The sequence below is a fragment of the Balearica regulorum genome, chromosome 2, assembly GCF_011004875.1.
Source record: "Balearica regulorum gibbericeps isolate bBalReg1 chromosome 2, bBalReg1.pri, whole genome shotgun sequence".
Taxonomy (NCBI): Eukaryota; Metazoa; Chordata; class Aves; order Gruiformes; family Gruidae; genus Balearica; species Balearica regulorum.
Genome location: NC_046185.1, coordinates 118,857 through 143,675, shown reverse-complemented (window position 1 = coordinate 143,675; position 24,819 = coordinate 118,857). Strand labels below are relative to the sequence as shown.

The following is a 24,819-nucleotide window of genomic DNA, read 5'->3' as shown; positions in this document are numbered from 1 at the left end:
ATGCGAGCGACTCGCCCCGCGCGCACCAGAACCGATGGCTTCTCCCTGCCCCGGCAGCCCCAGACCTCTGCGGGACGCGGGCTGCCGGTCACCCTGACCCCCGGGGAGCCCTCTCTGCTGGAGGGACCCGGGTGCTCCCCGGGACACCCATGGGTGCTCGCCCAGCTCAGCAGGGAGAGGCACGCCGGCGCTGGGCGCGTGCCGGGGGGCTGGGGAGGAGAGAAGGGGCCAGGCAGAAGGGAAGGCAGCGCAGGGCATCGGGGCGGGGGGCTCCGCGTGCCGCAGCGGGGGAAGGAGGCCGCAGCCAGGGCTCCTCCTCGCAACCACAGAGAACACGGCAGACCACGGCACGCGGGGACCCAGCAGACCACGGCACACCCCTTGCCAGCGCTGGCGAGTACCCGCTGCGCAGAGGGGCCCGGCCTTAAAACGTGCCGTGAAGCATCTCCCTGCTCAGCACAGCACGGAGCCAGCCACTGCCCGGGGAGCTGAGACAAGCCGGGGAGTCAACGAGGTGTCAGCCCTGAGCCCCCGCACCCTGTCCCGGCTGTGCGTGGGACATCGTCTCTCCAAGAGGGGACCCAGGGCTGCTCCACAGCGGCCGCAGGCATTCCCCAAAGATAACCAGAGGCTTTTGCGATTTACCTGGGATGAGTTAGGAGGGCTGCGGGCGGCTCTCGGGGGAGCTGGGGGCCAAGGGAAGGTGAGAGGGGAGCGACAGGACTCAGGGATGCTCAGTGCTGGGAAGACAGCGGGCCGTCCACAGCGACTCCTTCCAAGCACAGCAGTTCAGGGAGGTCGGGAAATAGGGACCTCTGCCACCGGCGAGCCAGGGGCTGGGGTAGGGCAGCGTCCCCCAGCCCGGCTCAGCGCAGGCCGGGGCTGTCCTGCCGGCCACGAGGCGTGCTGCCCGGCCGGGAGGTGCGGGAGGGTTCCCTCGCTGCTCTGCACAGCCCTCGCACGCACCAACGTCGGAGACAGCCCGTGCCAGGGCGGTCGAGCGGCTTGGCCTCGCTCCCCCAGCATTAACGGAGCGGGAAGAGGCCGTTTGCTTCACGCCGAAGGGTCCAGAGGCCCCGAGCGGCTCGAGCGCGGTGCTGATGGTTTGACACGTCCGGCGCTTCACTCGCGGGGAGGCCGGCTGGGCGCAGGGGTTTCACGTAAGGGTTTGGAAGTGCTCTGCTTTACGGAGATGGAAATTTTTATATTTTTAATTTCAATATTAGTGGTTTTGAAGCTGGAGAAAGAGGTTTGGAAAGCCTCCCTGCCTCTCGGGCAGGACTCAAAGGCATACACAAGCAGTGATGGATACTGTTGAAATGAAATTTGGAGGCGTTGGGGAGGAAAACTTCGATTCAGTGGAGTCCTTTCGAGTCCTGCAGATGAGGTCGTAACACTCAACACTTAAATGATGCTCCACCAATTCCAAGGGACGCTGCCAACTTGTCCCCACCCACACCGAGGCTGCTGCGGTCACGCAGGGACAGGGGATCGGTGCTCAAGCAAATAAAACCACGGCAAAGCAGTGCAGTTTGCCTTCGCGTGCGCCTGGCAGAACAGGGCCGGCGATCCGCAGGGTCCCTGCACAGCCAGAGCATCCGAGCCCACGCAACGCTGCCGAGCCGCAGGTCAGCGCCAACGAGGTGCAGAAGGGGCTGGTTTTAGCCGCGGACAGCAGCAGAGGAGGGCTGGAGCAGCAATGCCCTGGCAGACGGCGCGCCACGCATACCTTGGCGAGCAGCGGCTCCGAGACGCTGCCGCTGGATCCCGCAGGGCCCCTTCCAGCCACGCATTCCTCTCCCAGCTCATCACCGCCGGGCTCTGCCACCACGGGCCGAGCACAGACACTGCTCTGTCCGGGTGGAGCAGGGGAAACGCTCCAGAGCTGGCCGGGAAGGGACGTGCTTGCACAGGTACAGCTGCGGGAGATGCAGCTTTCCCCCTGCTTTAACAGCACTCACCAGCTGTGCCGCTGGCAGCGCCGGGCTCCGCACAAAGCCAAGCGCAGACAGGTTGTGTCCTGCGGGCACAGCCCGTGAGCGGGGGCAGCAGCCCGGTCCGTGCCCCGGTGCGGCCGCTCTCCTCCCTGCCCCGCTCCCGACGCACGCACCATGCTGCGGGAGGTGAAAGCTCCCGGGACCAGCAGCAAAGCAGCCCTGGCTCGGGGGGCTGCTTCTGCTCGCCGGTTGGCGCCGGGGGGACGGGCGGACATCCGTAGAGAGCCGTGTGGCTATTGCTCTCAGCTGTGTGATAGGGCCTGCCCGGTGCAGAGCAATTTTCCACCACATATTTGCTCTGTGAAGTCACAGGTAGCTCCAGGATTCGCACGTCTGCCCACGTCCAGGACGTGCCGCTGGCTCGGGGGGGGGACGAGGAGACGGGCTGCAGCTCCCTCAGCAACCGCCTCCCGCGGGCCTGGCAGCAAGCCTCGGGCAGGCTCCCACGAGCCCCTCGCTGCCAGCCCCGGGCACTGCAGCTCACCGCTTAACTCCTGCTCCAGCCCAGCCCTTGCCTTCAGCGCCTAGGATGTGCCCCGGAGCGTGGTCCCCAGCCCGCAGCCGTGCCGTAAGCTGCAGTAGCAAGGCCCGGCTCCCGCTGGATGCAGAAAAAAGAGCGGAAGCTTCGGGGCTGACAGCCAGCCCCTGCGGTGCTGCCCACCTCCCGTCACCTCAGACACGCTCCAAGGGACCAGAGCCGCAGCTCCTGCCTTCGCTGCGAGCCCGGGAGACCCACAACTGGGAGAGAAAGAAACAAAATGGGCAATTCTGCACCAGCAGCAGCCCGAGACGGAGCTACCGCCAGCCCTGCTGCAGAATTTGTCTGCCCATCACTGACCCCCGTGCTTCCCAGAGCGACTGGGATGTCCCAGCAATGATCTCCAAACCAAGAGCAGAGCCCCCGGCCCGCTGCCAGCAGCAGAACAGCTTTACGGCATTTCCATATTTGTTAGCCAAACGATTGCCCGGGGCGTCTTCTCTGCCCTCCCATGCCTCCCGCTACGCCCAGCTCGGCTTCTCGTCGTCTCCTCCCAGTCCCATCCGAACGCTGCCGACCCGCAGGGACCGCCGAGCAGCCGAGCTGCAACGTCGGAGCTAAACTACAAGAGAGTTCGCAGAGGTCGAGCGCGAGTCCCTCGTGCAGGGGAGCTGCGGGCAAACACAGACCCGGCTGTGCGGTGCGTGGGGCCCCCGGCCCCTCCGGCACACCCACGTGTCCCCGCACGCCGCTGCGCCCGGGACGGGAGGCCCGTGCACGGCTGCTGCTGCCGCCGCCGCCCCCCATCACTGCCACACACCTCCCCCAGCCTCTTCTCTGTCACCCCTCAGCAACACGTGCAGCTGGCAAGCTATTAAAATAATGCAGGTGAAAATTATGGGTTCGCTAGTAAAGCCTTCCAGAGGTCTCGGAGAAGAAAGGGAAAGGCTCTTTAAACACACCTTCCTGGCGGCTGGGGAACAGAGCTGCCCCAGGGCGTGCTGCAGCCCTCCGGGCTGCCAGGCTGGCCAGCTGCAGGGCCAGGAGAGCTCGGGCACCCCTTCCCCTCTCCGGACCGCCGGCACCCCTCCCTGGCACCCCTTCCCCTCTCCGGACCCCCGGCACCCCTCCCTGGCACCCCTTCCCCTCTCCGGACCGCCGGCATCCCTCCCTGGCACCCCTTCCCCTCGCCCAGCTCCCTGCCCCCCTCCGGCCGCGGCAGCAGTGGTTCACCGTCTCTGGCCGCTCCCTCCTCACACCACCGAGCCGCCTGCCACCCCCGGCTCTGCTGCCAAGGGCCGGACAATTCGGGAGCATCGCCGCGGGCCCTCGGTGCCTGTCACCGCAGTGCCGGGCACCGGCCCAGCGGGCTTGTGAAGTGTTTTCCTCTCCCTGCTGTTTTTGCGAAAGGCCAGAAGCCGAAAACGAATGAGCGGGTGAGACGCCGAAGGAGGTGACGCAGCCGGCTGCCAGCGTGCGAGAGGAAAAGCAAGGCGAGAGGGAAACGTCGTTCAGCTCCTCGCAAGGGGCCCAGCTGCCCCCCGGCACAGCGAGCACGGGAAGAAACCCTGTCCCCGAGCTTCAGCTCAGCGGGTGCAGGTCCTGCGCTGACCGCAGTGGGTGAGCCGAGGCGCAGACATGGGCCCTCTGCCCTCCCTGGACAGCGGGGACTTCCAGAATGACAGGACGGCCGAGGCTGGCGGGGACCCCCGGAGAGCATCCGCTGCACCCCCCTGCCCGCTGCAGGCTCAGCTGGAGCGGGCTGCTCCAGACCCCACGGGACAACTGGGCCACGTCCACTTGGGTCTGAAAACCTCTGAGGATGGAGACCCACCACCTCTCCGGGCAGCCCGGGCCAGTGGGAAAGGAAAAAAAGAGACGAAGCCTCCCTTCACCGGCACAGGAGCTCGTCCAAACGCTCCCGCACCGCTGACGCTGCAGAGACCTGTCCTCCGGGGAGGAACCCGCCCGTCCCACGCACGCTCCACGCCGGCTGCGTTCAAGTCCAACCCATTTATCTCCTGCATCTACCAGGAAGGGAAGGAACGGCTCTGGACAAGCAGGGGGGACGCTGCCCCGAGCAGTCTCAGTGCTGGGGGTGCCCAGGGCTGTCCCAACGGGGGACCGACCACGCAGTGAGGTGCAGGAGGTGGGCAGAGCCCTCTCACAGCGACGGCGGCCGGGGGCAAGGGGCAGAAGAGTTTTGCCGGAGGGGAGACCGTCGGCCGGCTCTCAGGGTCGGTGCTGCCCAGAAACAGCGGCCACGCTCCAGAGAGCTCCGGCCCCAGGCGCCAGAGAGAGATTCCTTCCCCGACAGCTTCAGCTGCAAAGGGAGGAAGCGGCTGCGTGCTCGCTGCTCGCTGCGCTCGACGGCAGCCAAAGCCAGCTTGGAGCCCACGGGAAAGAGCGGGGCCAGGGCTCTGAGAGCAGGGGCAGTGCTGCTGGGGGGCTGCGATCGCTGCTGGGGGGCTGCGATCGCTGCTGGGGGGCTGGGAGTGCTGCTGGGGGGCTGGGATCACTGCTGGGGGGCTGGGATCACTGCTGGGGGGCTGGGATCACTGCTGGGGGGCTGCGATCGCTGCTGGGGATCACTGCTGGGGAGCTGGGACTTTTGGGGCAGCAGTATTACTGGCCTCTTCTGCTCCAGCACCTTTCCAGATCTCCAGTTAACTGCTGACTGGTCTTTTACCTGCTGACTGATCCCTAGGGAGAGCCACGCAGATCTGCAGCCTGGAAAAATGCTTTCCAGCAGGTCCACGGTGACTAACGTCAGCACCAGGTCAGCCGGCACTCTGAGAGCAGCCGGGTCCAGGTCCGGCTGCAGCACTTGCCGGTAGCCAACCAGGGCACTGGCCGTGCCGCGCGTGGGGCTGGCTGGGCGAGGGACCGGGCTGGCGGAGGTGGCACAGCCGTGCCACCCAGGGAAAGCAGCCAGCCGTCCAGGGCCGCTGGGAGCCTCCGAAAAGACAAATGCAGCATATCCCACACGCGGCAACCCCAGTCCAGCAAGGAGGCGAGGCACAGCATCGCACGCACGGCCTGGCCCCGCCGGAGGGCACGGAGCAGCAGCTGCGCAGCCCAAGATGGCCCCAAGCAGTTGCTTCTGCTCCCAAGCGTACGCTGGCACCGGGAGTGAGGAAGACAACGGGTCGCTTGGGGACGTCCCTGCGTGCAACAGGAGCAGGGATGAAGTTTTTGAGGTTGTAGGTCCGGTTCCCTACAGAGAGAGCGCAGGCTGTTAGCTCTCAGGGATCTGCATGCAGATGGCTTTCAGAAAGAAAAGATGGGTCTCGCCGCCCCAAGGACAGCTCCAGAGGCAGGAGCAGCGGTGCCTGGGGGGGCCTGGCCCGTCCCTGGCCCACCATCCATCCCTGGGCCACCGTCGGTCCCTGGCCCACCGTCCATCCCTGGGCCCGTCCTCGTGGGGCCCCAGCTCCTCCTCCCTCTGCACCCCGGCGAAAGGGGAAAGCTCCGCCGCAGCCTCGCCAGTCGGTGGGATTTTCTCCTTGCGCAGGCAGGCACTAACTCTGTTTACGAGTGCTCAGCCCTCGGCCCCGGGGGGCGAGTGAAACGATAAAATAAGAAAGAGAAGAAAGCCCAAAGACGCCCGCGCACACCCACAGGCACGGCAGGACTCAAACGCTCCAGCTCAGCTCCGGGGATCAATTTCCCCAGCTATTCCACACGGCTGCGGGGCTCCGGGGAGCTCTAAAAACAGGAAGCCAGTGGTGTAATTTTGAAGGAAATTCTCAAAGCCAAGCCATTAAGGGCTAAAAAGGAGGCTGCATCCAATTCGATCGGAACAGAACAAAATAAAAAACATCATAATGGCAGGTTCAATATTGAGAGTAACCCAATTCCAGATTTCCTCCGCTTAATCCTGCAGGAACCCGCAGATGGCTGGGGGAGGGGGCCGTGCCCGGCCAGTCTGGCGGGGCCGACGCTGCCATTGCCGCGTCCCCCCCGTGCCGCCGGGAAGCCGCACGGCACCAGGGACGGGCGTCTCCTCGTGCCGGTACAGGACAGGGTGCTCTCCTGTGTGGTCAGCCCCGCCGCCGAACAGCCCCGTCCGAACGGGCGACCGCCTGCGGCTCTCCTGGTTCACGGCTTACGGCAGAGCTCTGGCTTCGTACCGAGCGAGCGGGGGCCCTCCGCCGATCAAAATTTCCTGTTGCTCGCTAAGGCCGACGGCGGGCTGCTCCTCTCCTGCTGCAAGGCCGAGCCGGGTCAGCACCCGACGGTAGTCAGGGTGACAGGACCTTGCTCTGGGATGTGTTTAATGCATCTGCCATGTCACTGTGTGGGAATCTGGGGACGGGAGCCGGAGCCCTGGCTCTCGGCCGGGACGCTGCCTTCCCCCGCCCGGCCTCACCGAAGAGCCGCGCACCCAGTGTGCGCGGCGGGGAGCAGAACGGGCTGGGAATACGAGGGAAAGGAACGCGCCGCCATGCCGCCGCAGCCGTGCGGGTGCCAGCCGCCTCCATGGAGGGCAGCCCTCCCTGCGGAGCGGCTTCCAGCCCCGAGCATCACCGGCCGTCCTGCCGCAGGGCGCTCGCTGCTCCTGCCGCCGGCCCTCGGAGGGGTCCCGCAGCCGCGGGAGCAGAAAGCCCGGCCCAGGCGAGCCCCCCGCTCACAACTACCTGTCCCCAGGCTTGGGGGAATGAGCTGCCGCACTCACCACATGATCCATCACAAGGTGCTCCCTGCCTGCATCCCTGCTTAGCACCTGCGAGGCTGCCAGGAAACACATGTGACCCCGCTGGTACGGCTCGGCAGGCCTTTCTTCCTCTGATTTAGTTGCTGTTAGCTTTTTTTCCACCCTCCCCCTTGCCTCGCTCCGCTGCCTGCCCTCCTCGCCGAATGCTTGCCAGCTGGGACCCACCGGCCCCGCTCCCCCGAGCAGGGGCAGGTGCCGCCCCGAGCCCCCACGCCGGAGCGGGGCAGGAGCCCGTGCGGGGAGCGGGGAACCCCCCGCCGCACCGACTTGAACCCTATTGTTCGACGGCGATGGCGATGGGTCCCGGTTGGTGCCGCGGGGTCTCCCCCGTCCCCGGCAGTGGCCCGCGTGCCCCTTCCCCACCGCCGCCGCCCCCGGCCCCCTCCCAAAGCAGCTCCAGCTGTCAATGGCTCAGATGGGAAGTGCAGGTACGCTGCTGGCTCCCTGCCCGTCTCCCCTGTGTCTGTCTGGTGAAAGAGGAAGCCAGTCCACCTCTGGAATCCTTCACTCTCTCCTCGTTCCTGCTCTCCCCGCGTCTCCCCCGGGGATTCGGGGTCAGCCTCTCTCTCTCGGTCTCTCTTTTTTCCCTTGCCCCTATCGGATTACAATGCATGCAGTGTTCGCTCCAAATCCCCCACTGCACGTTAATTCTGTTCCTCTGTCTCTAACTACCAAACTGCTTTCCTGTGCCTCCTGTCTTTCCATTCCTCCTCCGCTATTTTTTATCTCTGACAAATAGAGCACGTCAGCTCCAATTGGAGTGAGCGGGATGGGGAAGGGGCAGCGGGAGCAGCCCGAAGCCACGGAGGAGGGCGAGCGAACGGGGAGCAGAGTCGGGCTGGGGCGAGGGATGGGGAGCCAGCACGAGCGGTCCCCGCAGGCAGAGACACGGGGGTCCCCAGCTCCATCAGCCGATCCCAGTCACTGCCAGTGCTCAAATGGGACGTCCCAAAACGAAGAGCTGAGAGCAGGGCCCTGGGGCTCGGAGGCCACCCGAAGCAGCCGAGACCTCCCACGCGATCCATCATCCCCATCTGCCTCAGTTTCCCTCCAGCACACAAGGCCGGGGAGGGAGCGTGTGCCCGGGACCGTGAGCCCAGGCTCCTGTCACAGCTTGTCTCGGAAATCTTTGCCTCTGCCCGGAAGCTGAGCCGGGCCGCGAGGCAGGGTGCGGAGCAGCACGATGAGAACAGATCTGTGACTCCCCTGGCCTGCACAGGGCACGCCGGGCCAGCGAGGGGCACACCGGGCTGCAGGGGGTCAGCCGGCGGCTACGGCGGGTAACGGGGGGCCTGGGGGGGGTCTCCCACCCAGGGAGGAAGCCCAGGAGCAGGATGTAGAGACTTCCAGCACATCTTGATGGTACAGATGGACAGACCTAGGTTCTTGCTCCTCCTAGCACAAGCCACCTCCTCCCAAAGGCAGGGCAGCGACGGCGTTGCCGCAGCCCAACGCCGGAGCCGGGCGGCAGCGGGCAGCTCTGCCAGGGACCCTCCGTCCCCGCAGGGCAGTGGCTCTGCTCCCAGCAAGGAGCACAGAGACGCGTGCCACCTCATGTCCTCACCCCGTGTCCCCACCCCATGTCCTCACCCCGTGTCCCCACGCCATGTCCTCACCCCATGTCCCCACGCCGTGTCCCCATGCCATGTCCTCACCCCATGTCCTCACCCCGTGTCCTCACCCCGTGTCCCCATGCCGTGTCCCCACCCCATGTCCCCACTCCATGTCCTCACCCCGTGTCCCCACGCCGTGTCCTCACCCCATGTCCTCACCCCGTGTCCCCACGCCATGTCCCCACCCCGTGTCCCCACGCCATGTCCTCACCCCGTGTCCTCACCCCGTGTCCCCATGCTGTGTCCCCACCCCATGTCCCCACGCCATGTCCTCACCCCGTGTCCTCACCCCGTGTCCCCACGCCGTGTCCCCACCCCGGCACTCCAGCGGTGCAGGGGACGAGCAGCAGCTCGGCTGGGCAGCAGGCAGTGGTGCAGGCTGAGGACCCAGCCCACGACGGGGCGGTCTGGGGGGGCAGCAGCCTCTGCAGCCCCCCCGATTCGTGCTGATGCCTAAGGATGGCGTTGGCACTCCCGGAGCAGGAGCACGGGAACACCCTGCCCTTCCTCGGGATGGACGAAGGGTGAAGCTGAAGGAGCAGGGGGTGCAGACGGCGGGGAAGGCAGCAGGACGTCAGCCCTGCGTGCCGGTTACCTCCTGCTCTCACGCAGCACCGCGGCAGCATCTGCCGGCTGCCCCTGGCCGGCCCGGGGTGCAGAGGGAGGTGGGCTGGGATCCCCCGCACCGCACACAGGAACCGCAGCGGTTAATGAGGGAGAAAGCACTCGCCGGCTTCCCCCGGGCCGGGAGGGGGAAGGCAGAGGCTGCGCGGTGCCCTCCCTGATTTATGGAGCGGTGTTTTCTTTAGCAAACCCAGCTGCCGGTGGCCTTCCTGCCGGTGCCTTTTACCCCGCTCTGCACCTGGAGAGGCTGGGGAGCAGGACTGAGCCGTCCTCCCCCCGCATGGAGCCGGGGAGGGGCAGGGGGGTCACATCTACCTGCGGGAGGAGGGGAAAGACAAGAGACAATCTTCTCAGCGTGCCCGCTGCCAAGGCACAAACGAACACACGTGAAATCCAACCTGAACACGAGGAGATGCTTTTTTACTCTGCGGGTGGCCACGCTCTGGCTGGGGTAGGGTCTCCATCCTTGGAGATACCCAGAACCTGCCGGGACACGGTGCTGGGCAGCCTGCTCCAGCTGACACTGCCCGAGCGGGGATCGGACCGACGCGCCCCCGTGGTCCCTGCCAGCCCCCGCCATTCTGGGGGTCAGTGATGGAGGATGAGACCCCCGAGAGAGCCCCCCCCTCCTCCCACAAGGACGCTGGCACTGTCAGAGGGGATTTAGATGGTAAGCGCTAGGTTTCAGAGCCAACATGGGCTCACGGGCAACGGAGGGCAGGACCACACAGGCCCAGGAGCAGAGGTGAAATTTGCTTCACATCCGACAGGAGGAAGGACGACAAACCTCCATTAAACAGCCGAGACGTCGCCCCAGTCGGTACGGATCTGGGCCCGGGCTCCCACCACCCCTCCCAGAACCTCTCCTTGAACGGCAGGTCGGCGGCGGCTCAGGACGTGCCGGCAGGGAAGTCCTGGGCCTTCCCGGCTCGACCTTTCTCACCAAGAGCACGTGCCAGAAGATAAGCTCTGTTGGGGGAGGCAAAAAAGAGCCTGTCCGCGGAGAACGGTGCTTCATCAGCCTGCCTCGTCCCCCACGCACCGCCTCCCTCGCTGCTGCTCCTCCACGGCCATCCTGCAGGCCGTGCAAAGGGCGGCAGCCAAACCCACCCCGTGGGCAGCTCCCCGCGGGGAGCGGGGCACCCCGGGACCGGCCACGGCCCACGCTCACACCTCTGCCAGCGACTGCCGTGTGCGGGGACCGGTCTCCCCCTCCCTCCCCACCTCCAATCTTTCCGTGCTGATTTACTGCCCACAGAAAAAGTTTCCCTCTTCGAATCCAAGATTCCTTGCGTTTTGGCTCCTGCTCCCGCAAACCCGAATCAACTGTTAATTTTGGCAAGTCCCCTTCTTTGCTCTGACCGTGGTCGGACTTTTCCATTCTCAACACCTTGGGAGCTGTTCCCGGGGGGGGGTGGGGGCACAGGCATCCCCCTCTCTTCCTGGGCACTCTGCCCTCCCCGTTAGAACCAAGGACTGGGAGGACCTGCCGCTGCTGCTGCTGCCGCTGCTGCTGCCGCTGCCACGAGGGCTGCCGCCGCACAGCCAAGTGAACCCCAGAGCCCCCCGCTCCCCACCCTGCCCCAGGCTGGTGTTTACTGGCATGTTACTGGCAGAGCTCAGGAGCGAGCCAGGTAGTTCTGGAGACGTCCTGCTTCAGCGGCCAGCCCAGAGCCGCTGGGGTTGCCCACTCTGGCCCAGTGGGCAACCGCCCAGGGCAGCAAAGAGGAGCTCGGCTCGGCTCAGCTCAGCTCCAGGCGGGGAGCAGCTGTCTGGCAGGGAAGGCCACGGAGATCCAGGAGCGGAGAGGAACCGGAGCAAGTAGTCGCTTTGCGGGGGAACCTGTGGTTAAACAGACTTGCGAGCTGCCCCACAAACACGTCCAGCACCAACGGAGGGCAAGAGGCACCTGCTGCACCCTCTGCCGCTTCCAGATGCCGAGGGCTGCGGCCCCGAAGAAGTGCTGGAGCCCTGGAGGTGCTGCCTCGTCCCTCGCCGGGATGCCAAAACCCGGCGCTGGCCTGCGAACAGATTCCCCCTCCCCGCGGCTAAGTGCTGCCTTATAAAGGAGCCGCCCACATCTCGCTTCTGTGCAGAGCAGGCCCAGCTCGTTAAAGATTACGAGATGTAAAGGCAGAGCACAGGCCCCCTGCCTCGGCGCCTTCCCAAGTGGGGCAAGGGGGATGGGATGGGAGAGGGGGACGGGGCGCCGGGGCTGCGGAGAGCAGCGTCCTGGGGACAGGCAGCCCCCGCTCCCAAAGCACAGGCTGGGCACTGGGGAGTGAGGGTTTCCCCCTCTCTCGGCGAGCTCCGAGACACCCCCGCTGGCCCCTACACCCAGGTTCCCCCGGAGAAGGGCAGAAGCCAGACACAGGCGGGCTCCGTCCTCCAGCTGGTGTTAAGCGAGCCCAGCAAACCCCTCCCGGGACCCTCTCCCCCAACCATCTGGGAGCAGAGCTAAACCCGGATGAAAGGAAACCCTGTGCAAGCCCTCCCCGCAGAACGACGGGCGGTGGGTCTGGCGGAGAGCCCCTCTCGCCCAGCCGCCCCCTCCACCGTGCTAGGTACGCACCTGCGTCCCCCCCAGCTCCCCCTCCTCGCCCAAGGCCCGTTCCGCAACCCAAGGAAGGATTAACCGGCGCAGCAGGAGCAGCACGCGATCCAGCACCGCTGCTCCCAGGGACCTGCCAGAAAGAAAGAGCAGAGTCTTCCATGTCAACATTCCTCCTGCTTAGGAAAACACGGCCCGTTCCCCTGAATAGCCTATTAAAGAGAGATTTCCTGCCGGGTGGCGGAGAGAAAGCAGAGGGAGGTACGGCAGCCCAGCCAAGATCAGGGATGCGTGATACAGCTGACCGATCGTGATACAGCTGACCGATCGTGATACAGCTGACCCATCGCCGCTGCACCGGCCCCAAGCAAGGCCCGGCTCGGGACGGGCAGCTCCTGCGCATCTCTAGAGGTGATGCTCTGCAGGTGGGGAGACGTGGTCAGGAGTGAGCGGAGAGGGCTCCACGTCCCGTGCCGTGCCAGCTTTCCTCTCGGCACCGCACGCCAGGAGAAACAGCCCAGCGGATCGCAGGGCTGTCCTGCTCACAAGCCTCCCCGGTTCCGTTTTCCTCCTGCCCCACGGGACGCTTCTCCCTGTACGGCCCTGGCCGTATCACAGGTTCGGTCACACCCCGGAGAGCACCGAGGAGGGACGGGCCAACGCCGGGCACGTCTGGCTCTGTGCCCCCCTTGGAGGCTGGTCACAGTCCCCATGGGCCAGCTACGCTGTCCTGCAGCCCGCGCCAGCCCGCAGGCACCCGAGGGGCCCTGCCCTCGCCCCCAGACTGGCTCGCGTTGCTGCCGACGGCAGGGGTTCGTCTCTGCCGTGCCCGGCACATGCACCAGCTTCCAGCAGGACAGCAGCAGGGCTGCGCGCCCAGCAGCTCCGCATGTGGCTGCACCGCGATTCCCAAGGGCACGGTGCGGAGCCGAGCAAACCAAGAGCAGTAAAACGACAAAAGATCCCTGGAGTGACCTGTGGGAACGGGAACAGCGAGAGAAAACAGGCTGCTCTGGAAAAACAGGGCGCACAAAGAGCGTCACAGCTCTAGGACAGAGTTTCTCCTGGGGTCTCTGGCCACCAAACTCTTAGGAAGGGCAAGGTGAGGTGCAGCCGCTGGTACCGTAGCCCAGAGCCCTCCGTCCGCTGGTTGCAGATAAAACATTTGCAGAGAGCGCAGGCGAGGTGCGGTGCTGCTGCTCCCCCCGCCTGAAGGCCCAGGGAAACTCGGGGTCTGCGCCGACGGCCCAGCTCTCTACCTGAGCCCCCACCGCAGAAGGGGACGCTGTCATTTTGCCGTTTCCTTGAAACTAAGAAGTAAATTGTGTGTGTCCCGAGCGGTACGGACGGGATCTCGCGGTGCTCCCGGCTGGCTCTCGGCACGAGCTCTGCCGGCGTCCTGAGCGGCAGCAGAGGCACCGGAGCCTCCTCGCACCACACCAGCCTCCTGGAAGGGGCCAGGACTTCTCCTCCATCCTCACAGCAGCCGCCCCTCCCCACCGCAGCGCGCGGGCCCAGGTCACGTCATTCGCACCCGCTTCACTACAGCCCTGAGAGTCGTTTCCACCTGATGGGACCTGTGTGGTTTGAACTGCTCAGGACCTCTCTCCTTGAGGGCAAAGCCCAAGCCCGGGAGAACCTCGGGGAGACAGAAAGGTCCGGGCAGGGGCTGCGATGCCGCAGGTCGCCGCTCCCCAAAGCGCGCTGGAAGCCCACCGCCCACCCCTGCCTCCCCTCCGCCACGCCGGGGCTGCCGTCCACAAGCCTCAGCCATTAAGCAAAAAGCAAGACAGGTTTTAATGACTCCCAAGTCCCTTAAAGAAACATTCCTCAAAGCCGGCTCTCGGTGCATCTCCTCCCCCTCCCGCCATCCGAGCCCGGCTCCGGAAGGAGCCTGGACCCTCGCGGCAGCCCCTCGGAGGGCAGGACGCTCTCCTCCCGCAGGCAGATGGGCTCACGTCCCTACGAAATAAAGTGTCTGATTGTCACCCACATCCACCACGCCTGAGTAATGCGTAATGGGAAAACCCGATGTGGTAGGAAAACCTGACGCTGGGAGAGGAAAGAGACGGGACGAACTCGTGCGGGGGCAGGCGAAGGAAAAGGGGGTTCGGGGTCAGTTTGCTCCCCAAGAGCCGGCAGGCAGGGCGGGGGCAGCCGGGCCCCCCAGCCTGGGCGAAGGGCAGCGGCCGGCTCACCGGGGCGTCTCGGCCGTGAGCGATTTTCAAGACACGGTGGCCATCGGGAAAGGCGCTTTCCTAAACAAAGAGGGATCGCTCCGGAGCTTAGGAAACATGAGAAAGAGCCCCACTGCCAGAGCGCAGGCTGCGAGCGAGCCTTGCAGCTGGGGTGGGATGCGGAGGGAAGTGGGGACACGCTCTGGGAGCGGGGGGCCGAGGCCAAGTCCTCTGGCAGCTGTCGGTTCGGTAGCCGGCAGAAGCCATTAACGGCGTTTGGCTGCAGAGCAAAGCGACGCATGGCTCCCGGACACACAAACAGGCGCTCGGCAGCGGCTCCGCACGCTCTAGAGTTACAGCCGAGGCCCGGAGGCGAGCGCAAGCACAGGCCGGCACTTCCGATCGTGTTGGGGTCCCGGCGGCACGGCTACTGCAGGGGCCGGAGTGCAGCCGGTTCAGCTCGGCGACTGCTCAAGGTCTGGCCCTTTGCCACCCCCGGACGGGCTCTGTGTTTCTGCCTGGGGAAGAATCATCCCCAAGGGCTGTCGGGAGGGATGCCGAGCCCCGGCACGCCGTGCGTGTCCCCAGGTGTGGGTTACAAGAAGGACCGTGCTGGCTGATCCCCCCATCCCCAACACCCATCCCGAGCGCAGGCCAAAAAGTCCTTTAAAAAGTCTTTTTGCTAACCACCTCTTCTGGGGACGGGAGAGAGTTGCCCGAGAGCCCCCGTGGGCTCCCAAAAGCCTGGGGCTGGCTCCTGGAAGCCCAACAGCTCTCTGGCAGCATGAAACGGGCATGCCAGAATATGGCGCCTTGGGGGAAGGCAGCTCCCAAACCCACCGTCGTTCATCGCCCAGGTGAACAGCCAAGCTCCAAAATCTCGTCCCCGCGTGAGAGAAAACCCCCAAACGCTGGAGATGGGGATCAGACGAAAGCAAGCGCAGCGGCAGCAGCAACAGCAGCAGAGAGGAAAGGCAGTAGAAACAGCGTAGGGTCTGTCTGTCTGAAGTGCCACCGAGCACATCAGAACTCACAAGCGCAAGCGTGAACACGCGCCTGTGCTTCAGCCAGGGGACTGGTCTCCTTCCCCCTGTTTTGGGTGGAAGGGACCTCTGGAGATCATCCAGTCCAGCCCCTGCTCCAGTCGGGTCACCAGGAGCCAGCTGCCCCACGCCGTGCCCAGACGGCTTTTAACTCTCCCCAGGGATGGAGACTCCACCACCTCCCTGGGCCACCGGTGCCAGTGCTCGGCCACCCTCACAGTCACCGAGTGTCTCCGAGGTTCTGATGGAATTTCACAGGTTTTGAGTCATGGCCTTTGCCCCCTGCCCTGGCCACAGGAGCTCCTGAGAAGGGCCAGGCTCCCTCGACTTCAGTCCCTCCCATCGGGGATGTACCACACTGAGGACATCCCCCTGCGCACCCCGTCTCCTGGGACTAAACCAGTCTCGGCGCCCTCGGCCTCTCCTCGTACGGAAGATGCTCCAGTCCCTTCAGCATCTTGGCGTCCTGTGCTGGGCTCACTCTGGTCAGTCCATGTCTCCCCGTACTGGGGAGCTGAAACCCCAGGGAGAACTTCTCAGGGCTTGGGTTCGTGCTCTCCGATGAGGGCCCCCTTCTGAGAAGCAGCACGGAAGCACGACTCCCTTTCCAGCCAAGACCATGTCCGTGCAGAGCAGAAGCTGCGTGGGTGCCGCAGCTGAAGCCTGCTCAGACGGCTTTGCCCAGCGCTCGCCTTTCCCCCAACAGCGGGTGCTGTCGCTCACGATCAGCCTGTGTTCTCCTTTGCGGGACGTCACCTACCCGGCGGCAGCAGCACAGCTTGTACTACGGAATCATCAAATCATCGGGGCTGGAAAAGCCCCTTGAGGTGAGGGATCCAACCGCTGCCCCAGCCCTGCCCAGCCCACCACTAACCCATGTCCCCAAGCACCACATCGATGCGGCTTTTCAATCCCCCCCGGGACGGTGACTCCACCGCTGCCCTGGGCAGCCTGTTCCAGCGCTTGGCAGCCCTGGGGGTGAAGGAATGTTTCCTGAGCTCCCGTCTGAACCTCCCGCGGCACAACTGGAGGCCGTTTCCTCCCGTCCTGTTCCAGTTCCCCCACCAGACTTGTGCTCCAGACCCTTCCCTGCTCCCTTGCCCTTCTCCAGCACCTCCATGTCCTTCTGGCAGCGAGGGGCCCAAAGCTGAACCCAGCACTCGAGGTGCGGTATACTGGTGCAGCTGGCACGTGCTGTCCTCCCCCATTCTCCTTATCCATCTACCGATGTGCCCTTTAACAAGCACGCCCTCCGCTCCACCGTGCAGGCACTAAGAACAGTCACGACGCAGATGACCGACAAGCGCGCACCGGGAACGCATCCCAGCGCCCTCCCACCAGCCCCGGGTGCTGATGCTCCACCAAGAGTCACTGCCAGCTGGGCGCCCACCTCCAAAACCTTCACCCGGACTCTCCCAGGAAGCCACAGAGAGAGAGACGTGGGGCGATGCCAGCAGGGTCCCGGGGCTCCCGTCACCGACACCCCCCCTGCCCCGCTCAGACGTCGCTCCCCGGTTGCAGAAGGAAGTGAGATTGTTTTGACAGACTTGTCTATGTTGGCAGTTACAAGTCCGCTCGCTATCTTCCAGAGGTTTGCAAAGGGGTTGATTATTTTGTTCCAGAGTTTTTCCAGGAATTTAAGTTAAATTGAGCGGTGTTTTTTTGGACAAGTTGTGCTACTGGATAGGGAAAGATGAAAAAAAAAAAATTAAAAATCAGTGAGGCCAGCCTGTGAGAGAACCGTGAGCGAGAGGAAGGAGGGACCGGACTCTGCAAGCCCCGGACTTCAGCACCTGCGTTGCCCCCAGCCCGGAGGTGACGGAGCCATGACGGAGCCGGGCACACAGCAGCCCGCGCCGCGCTCTGCTCTGAACGCTCGGCCTGCCGAGCGCAGGTCTCCTGCCTTTTCCCCAGGAGACGGTTAGGAATTTATAAACTGACCTGCCTGGCTTTGAACGAGGATTTTAATTCACCAGGCGTCCACAAAGTTCCCTTTGCCACGACTTAAAAGCCACGCGGTGTGCTTGCGGCACGCAGGTCTGCCGTAGCTGCAAATCCCCGGATCGCCCCGCAGTGAGCGGGATGACTCCCCCGTCCCGTCCCCTCCTCCAGCCACCGGTCTGTGCTGAAGCCCCGACCCCACCAAAACCAACCAGGCCAAATTCTTGACTTGGCTGTTGCTACCAGTGCCCCATCGCCAGGGTAGCAACACCAATCAGCACTTATTTTTTTGGTTTGTTTTGGGGTTTTTTGGCTGGCATTGAATTATTAGCTATTTTGTCAAGCTTGGTTATGGCTTGGGAGTTCGACAGGCTTCTTTTTTTTTTTTAATATGCTAAAAGCCTTCTGAGAGCATAACTCTCTGAAGGCAAAGCCCAAATAATTGTTTCCGTGCCCTGCTCACCCGGCCACGCTCGACGATACACGTCTCAGGAAAAATAAGGGTGCTGGTGCTGTTTTTCACTTGAGTCACGCACCTCTTCCCAACAGCCCTGACTGTCTGGACAATTCTCCTTGCTCGCCAACTCCAGCGTATCTCCTTTCTGGCCTCGGATCCAAGCTTTCAGACACGCCCAGCTGACGTGTGCTCAGAGGAATCCTCGCGGGCACAGGCCCCTCCGGAGCTCCCTCGGGAGCCAGCCGCCAGCCCCAAGTTGGCAGCGAAACATCGGTTTGCAAAGAGCCTTCCGTCCATCTATATATATATCTCTCTAACCCTGCATTTCTGAGCACTACCTTAGGAATCAACCGTCACCGCAGCAAACCCAGGAATCTGCCCAAATAGCTCCCTGCACCGCCGACACAGTCGGGGCCGTAAAAGCCAAACAAAACTCCGGGTGAGATCAATGCACAAGCCCTCTGCTCGCCGGCGCTGCACGGAGGGGCGCCGATTCGCACCGCGCTCCGTGACGAAGGGCGGCCTGGCTCCGCGCCACGCGGACAGCGCAGGCAACGCCGCGCTCAGCCAACGGGCACCGCGGGGGAGCCAGGACCCGATGAGCAGGAGGCGCAGGGTCGAACGCAGGCGCTGGGGCAAGAAGCACTGGACTCTGTCGCCAGGAGCGGAAAACAGATCCGCAAAGCCTTCCTCGCCGGAGGTGCGTGTGTCTCCATTAGCAAAAATCAGCACCGCGCACTTAAACGGCAGCGAGCATCTGCTCGGCACGTTACAGCTTGAGGAAAATAATCTTTGGGCTGGAGCGTTGGCCCTGGCCTGACAAACCAACCCAGCCCGGTCCCCTGAACTGGCCGAGCAGCCTCCCGCTTCCTCTGCACGTTCTCTAGTACCCGGAGCGGAGCCGAGCCTAATGAAGTGGGACATTGGAACAGCGGCCAGCGATTCAGGTCTGGAGATGCACATGTCCCTCGGCCCCTCCGCTGGAAGAGGAGGGAGGCCGGGGCCAGCCCCTGAGCTCGGGGCAGCAAGAGCAGCGACCCCAGGGCCGGGGCTGGCGTGCGGGTCCCTGCCCAGAGGGAAATGCCCGCGCTTCTGGCCGAGCGCCACGCTTCCGAGCACGCAGGCAGGCTGCTCCTCCCGAAAGAGACGAGTTCCTGGTTGAACTGTAAGCCGGAGCCCTGGCTGCCCGGAGGGAAGGCTCCGCCAGGCGAGTCAGCGCAGGGATCGGTCGCTGGGCGAAGGCGGGGGGAGCGCGCTGCACTTGCTGTCCTCGGGGGAGCAGACAGCGAGGAGGCTGGCGTGCCTTTCGCTGGCTCTCTGGATGCCACGGCTGGAGCAGGGCACTGCGGGTAGCCAGAGCGCAGCACCAACGGTCCGGGTCGTGCCGAGTTTGGGGGTTCCCTGGTGCGAGTCCCGCAGAGCGGGAGAGGCGGGGACGCTGCCAGACCTGGTGAGGTGGTGCGGGACTCCTCTGCCTAAGCTGAGGCCAGGGAAATACTCAGCCTTGTCCGTCCTGGAGTTGCGGGCAGGCTGATTCCTGCCTCCGCTGCCCGCTCGAGCAAGCCGTGGGTACCTGGCGGCAGCCCGCACTGCCAACGGCGCGGCCGGCAGCAAAGGGAAGGTGATGCTGCGGCCGGGCCCTGGGAGGGAAAGCGGGATGCAGACCGCACCGCCAAAAGGCAACTTCAACCCTACCGAGCAGGCGCTGTCGGCAGCGGTGAGCTCACACCACGGTGGCAGCCTTGGCACGATGCCCCGCCGGCTGCGCCATGAACACGAGCACGAGCGCAGCCTTTCGGCTCCCAGCAGGGTCCTGGGCCAGGGGGAAGTGTGGGGCAGGGGCGGGTGGGACCCCCCCCCCGCAACTCCCGGGTCGCCCTGATGGCAGGAGCCCGCTCGGAGAGACGTCAGTGCGCTTTGGAAAGGACGGGCCGTAAGCTGAGCCGCAGCAGAGTGCGCAGACCCAGCACGCAGAGGGGGAAAGCTAATGGAAAAAAAAAAAAAAAGAAAAAGAAAGAAAGAAAAGTTTCCACTCATCAGCTGAAAGTTGTTGTGGGTTTCTCGCTCTCTTTGGGTCAGGGACCTGATGGTTTCAGTGTATTCGGTGATGTCATTCCTTCCAGAAGGAAAAAGCCTTTCCTGCCCCAACTGAGCTCCTTTACAAACGACTTAAATATCAAGTTTGGGGCAGCCAAAAGACATAGTAATTTAGCGCTTTTTTTTTTTTTTATGTTAATTGGTGGCTTTCCCCTCCGCTCTCCACCAGCTTTGCCTGGACCTCGAGGTCTTCCTAACCCAGGAGAGAAACCCCCAGCCAGGCCAGGCTGCTGGGACGGTCCCACGGCAAGGGGCTGCGTGGATGGAACCAGCCCGCTCGCCACCCACGCGCACCAGCCTGGCGAGGGCCGACCTGTCACGGGCAACGGGCTCGCCTCCGCACCGGCGGTCCGGCAGCTCCAGCCCCGGTTCCCCCATCCTCCATCACACGCAGCACACAGAAACTTTCCGTTCTGGCTGGAAACACCAGAAACCCGAGCAAGTGCCCGAGCCGCTCGCAGCCGCTGACGTTTCCCCTCCCGAGCGAGCCCTGCCGTCCCGCAGGCACCCCGAGGACAGCCACCGAGCACCGACACGCAGGCACGGGGCCGCTCCCGAGACCTCCCGCAGGGAAGGGCGGCAGGCACAAAGGCTCGGGCTGCTCTGCCTGTCCAGCTGGCGCTTGAGGCAGAGAGCGCAGCAGCCGAGCTCTCTACACCGGCCCGTACGATGCCTTTCATCGGGAAATCCAGAGGAACCCCAACCGGCCCGGTCGGCGGGGAAGACCACGTCCCATGGTGGCACTTGACCAAAGCCAGGTCGGGTCTGGCTGGAGAGAAGATCACTGCGGAGATCTCCCTCCCCTCCTCCGAGCTGGAGGTGAATCGGTTCCTGGAGACCCCCCGTCCTTCGCCTTTGGCGTTCCCATCCCAGCACCCAAGCCTGCGCTGCTCAGGAGGCTCCCGCCGCCCCAGCAGCACCAGCTGCCCCGGCGCAGCCGGACCTTTGACGGGGCGTACGGTTTAGGGACCACGCTTTGATCCACAAGGTCCGGAGAGCGTCAATTTTATTTTAAACCGCTGTAGCTCCAGATGTTCTTGTTATTCACGTTAGCATCTGCAAACCTTGATGTTTGCAAAGCCTCTGGCACCACCGGCATCTCACGGCCATGAAATCTGCGGGCCAGCGGTGTGTAAGATAATCCGTCTGCATGGTGTGCGCCTCCCTCTCCTGCCATTTCAGTTTTAAATCCGATGCCTTTTCATCTTGTCAAATATCCCCCCGTGCTACCTTCTACATCCTGTTATTGTGTCCTCTCAGACTCCGCTTCGCCTCCAAACTACACAAATCTTGTCTTTTCACATCTCTTCATCTGCAGATTCCCCCCAGGCCACCAATTATCCCCGCTATCCATCTCTGGAACTCCTTTTTCTCTCTCTACCTCTTTTCAAAACGGAATAATGGAAATGGGGCATGGCACTGGAGCTGGAGGACCTCACTGACGGGCTGTAACGAAGCTTTCAGTGCTTTCCTTCTTCCATCCCATTTCCAACTTCTTCCTGATGCCGAGCCCAGCAGCAGACGCTTTCACCGAGTACTTTCCACGAACTTTATTTCTGTGAGTGACCGGGAGCCCGGGAAGGAGGAAGGAGCCCGTGTTACCCCTCCTTTAGCACGGGTAAACGCCAGCGAGGGCAGCATCTTCACCTGGATCTGCGGGCTCTCCCTGAAGCTCCCCGCCCTGCTCCCTTACCAGTGCATAAAACAACCGCAGCGCATCGGTGTTCCCCGAGACAGAACAGGCACATTTGGGAAAGGACACAGCAACGCTAGGATGAACTTTCCGCTCAACAGAAAAGGGCAGGAAAATAAAAAGAATTTAATTCAGCAGCAGAAACACTTGCGTGCCGAGCAGCCAGCACAATTCGGGAACCTGCTCCCACGCGTTTCCCCTGGGCAGCTGGAGGGGGGCTCCCTGCTCGGGGTGCAGCGGAGGTTAGGGTGGGCACAGCCTCCCCGGGCTCTGCCCTGGGGCACCCCCGAGCTTTTGCAGGGCTGCGAGGGCAGAGACGGAGCCCCGTCCTGCTGCACCGTCAGGCCAGCGGCAAAGCACCCAGCAGGTCGCTCCTCTCCCGGCTCCCACGTGCTCGGCTCCGTCCCGGTGGTGCTGCCGCCCGTCCCGCCCCGAGCCCAAACGCCAGGCTCCTCGCAGCCCTTCCTCTCGCACCTTCGCAGCCGTCAGACGGGGCCGAGCACGCGCGGCTGCCCGGCCAGACACGCTCGCGGGGGAGATTTGCTAAGCGGTTAACGCAGCCGGCGAGTGGGAAGCCTGGAGCATCTGCTGGAGGCAGGCAGGTCGGGAAGCGCACGCACAGCCGTGCACACACACACACACAAACACACACATGGAGCGATGAGTTGAAGGAGCTGTCTGCCAGCAGCACATTCTGCAGGAGGTTTTTTTCTCTCTCTTGGCTAATCAGCTACTGAAAGAAGAGCTCCCTCAGCCCCGCCAGCCGCTGAGCCCCCCCGCCCGGGTCAGCTGCGCTGCGGAGGAGGGAAGTGGGCTTGGAACAGCCGCCGGCTCACCGAGGAGCACTCAACGCGCCTTCATTCATTATCCACTGACATATGGAATAGTCATTGCGGGAGGAAACAGAACCAAACAAAAGCCCCAAACTGCTTCCTCCCAGCGAGGCCCTGACAGCCTCTGCAGCTCACGGCCATTCATCTCCGAGCGGCCGAGAGGAAGGGACGCTTGGGCTGCGTGGCGAGTGCCGGAGGGATCGCTGGGGGGCCTGGCCCGGGGACGGGCTCCGCGGCGGCACCGGCACGGTGGCCAACCCGGCCCGCGTGCACCGGGGCTCTCGTGCCGCCCGATGCGGGGACCCTGCCCACCTGGCACCGGGAAAGGGCCCTGTGTGCGACACGGGCTCCCCTACCCGCCCCGGCCAGGAAACCAATTTATTTTGTTGTGTCTCTTCTCGGAGCACACGGCAGAGACCGGCCTGGGCGCCCGGCCAGGCTGAGCGCCGGCAGCTGCCAAGTGAGCAGGAGCACAGCTAGAAGAAATTCGGTCTGTGCTAAACACAGGGGCATAGCAGGTCTGAGCTATTATTCTTTATTAAAGAGCTCCGAAGCCCACGCACAGGCGGAGGGGAGAGCGCGCAAGCTCAGAGCCAGCCGCCGGCGGGTGAGTGACAGCCGGCACAGCAGCGGCGCGGCCCGGGGCACCGGCCGTGCCAGCGATGGCACCGGATCTTTTCCCAAACTGCCACTGGGTTCGGGAGCGATCCCGCGGTTGGGAGCGGAGCGATAGGGCAGGCTGCACGGTCAGAGGTTTGCAGACGAAGCCAGGCAAATGGGGGTTGGGGAGCACCCCGAGCTGCACCCAGGGTGCTCCCGGCTGGGGTCCGAGCTGAGCAGCACCCACCAGGGTAACCGGTGGGGAGAGCGGCCGGGGAAGGAGCCAGCGGGGACAGGGACGCCTTCCCACCGCAGCACCCGACTGCGGGAGCCCGCTGCTGCTGAACGCCGCGGCATGAACAAGCACGAGGGGGTTACTGCCCATCGCTAACGTTCAGAGCTGCTACCATTAAAGACAGCAATCAAGTTGGAGATAATTATCACGGAGACACATGTAGTCAGGGGGCACAAGGCTTAATTAATCTCTACCCAAAGGCTGCCCAATTTTTTGCGTGTTCCCGCAGAGCCCCCAGCAGCGAGCGGAGCCCGGGGACGATCTGTCCCTGCAGCTCGGCAGGGCCCCGCCACCCCGGCTGGCTGCCCCCACGCACGGACCGAGGCTGGGACCCCCAAACCGGCCGCAAAGGGGATGCTGCAGCCACGCCAGCCCTGGCTTCCAGCGCGCTCCCTGCTCCGCTCTCAAGGTGCCGCGTTCAGGCTGCGCCACGCAGCCGAGCCCTGGGCTGGGACATCCAGAGGGATGACATTCCTTCCAGGGAAGGGCGGATCTGGACCCTCCACCATCACGGATCGCGGACCCAGGAGGCGTTCTACCCCAAACCCACCATCTCATTGCAAAACGCTGCCGCTCGCCGGCTCGCTTCAAGGCGGTGAAGCCACACGCCCGCGTGAGGCCGGCGGCAGGTCCGCAGGGTGGGAGCATGCAGGCGGCACTCTGCGCACCCCCCGAAGCCCAGCGCTGCACCTCGCCACCCCCGACACGCAGCCGCCCCGCCGAGCAGCCGCCTCCGTTACCCCCGAGCGAGGGGGTAACAAAGAGACACCCAGCACCAAAACCGGCCGCCGTGGTTCCCACCCCGGCCAGGCCGACCAAATCCGTGGGAGAAGCACCAGTGCGTGGTGGTGGGGCTGGGCTGGGCTGGGCTGGGCTCCCTCCCAGCCAGCACCGACAACGCGGAGCAAGTTTGTGTCTTCAGGGCCCTCCTAAAGAGCAACGCGCTAAAGCACCGCGCTTCATCGAGACTTTAATTAGGATGAGGCTACACATTCATTGGGATGAGGCTGCGATGTAAGCTAGGTCTCAACCGAAAAAAAAAGAGACAATGAAAAATAAAAAAATACAGATCCTATTTGGGGCAAGAAAGCGTCTTCCCAGCCCAAGTCGTGCCCGAGCTGCCCCTGCGCGAACGGGGGACGCCGGGCGATGCCCCTCGTGGAGGCGAGCACAAAGCACCCAGTGTGCGCATCCCAGCCGCAGGAAGCAGAAGCATCAGGGTTCTTATGGAGGAGAGATAAATACAATTACAGAGGGAGGGCAGGGGGCTGGGAACGGGGAACAAGGAACAAAGCCACTGGAAGCTGCTCTGATGTCAACAGGTTCTGAATCAGCGCTCCCCCCACCGGGGCCCTGAAGCAGGACCAGCTGGGGAGAGAGACCTTGAATTCCTGCATGAAAGGGTTTTTTTCCTGGGTTATGCTGGAGACATTACACAAGTGTATGTTTTCTATAGTCATATATTTCCCCTCTCTCTAAATCTCTATTCCAGACCCGGGGGCAGGGACTGCCGGCAGCTCCAGCGCTAGCCCAGGTGGGCCTCTAACATCTAACCTTCGGGCCCTCGCTGGAGCAGAAAGGCCGGCAGGCACCCAATCCCCCCCTCCCCTCCGCCGGGACGGGAGCAGGAACAGACGCAGCCCTCCGAGCACCAGGAAACGCAAGCCTCTGAGGCGTCAGCGATGCCAAAGAGCTCTCCTGAA

General features: G+C 64.0%; 2 protein-coding genes across 2 annotated transcripts in view; one reads left to right on the top strand and one right to left on the bottom strand.

Annotated features, from left to right (window-relative positions):
* Positions 1-24,819, top strand: part of LOC142600269 (casein kinase II subunit alpha-like) — a 170,977-nt gene that overhangs the window by 27,669 nt on the left and 118,489 nt on the right. The window lies entirely within an intron of this gene.
* The window catches only part of BOP1 (BOP1 ribosomal biogenesis factor), a 65,953-nt gene that overhangs the window by 24,852 nt on the left and 16,282 nt on the right, over positions 1-24,819 (bottom strand). The window lies entirely within an intron of this gene.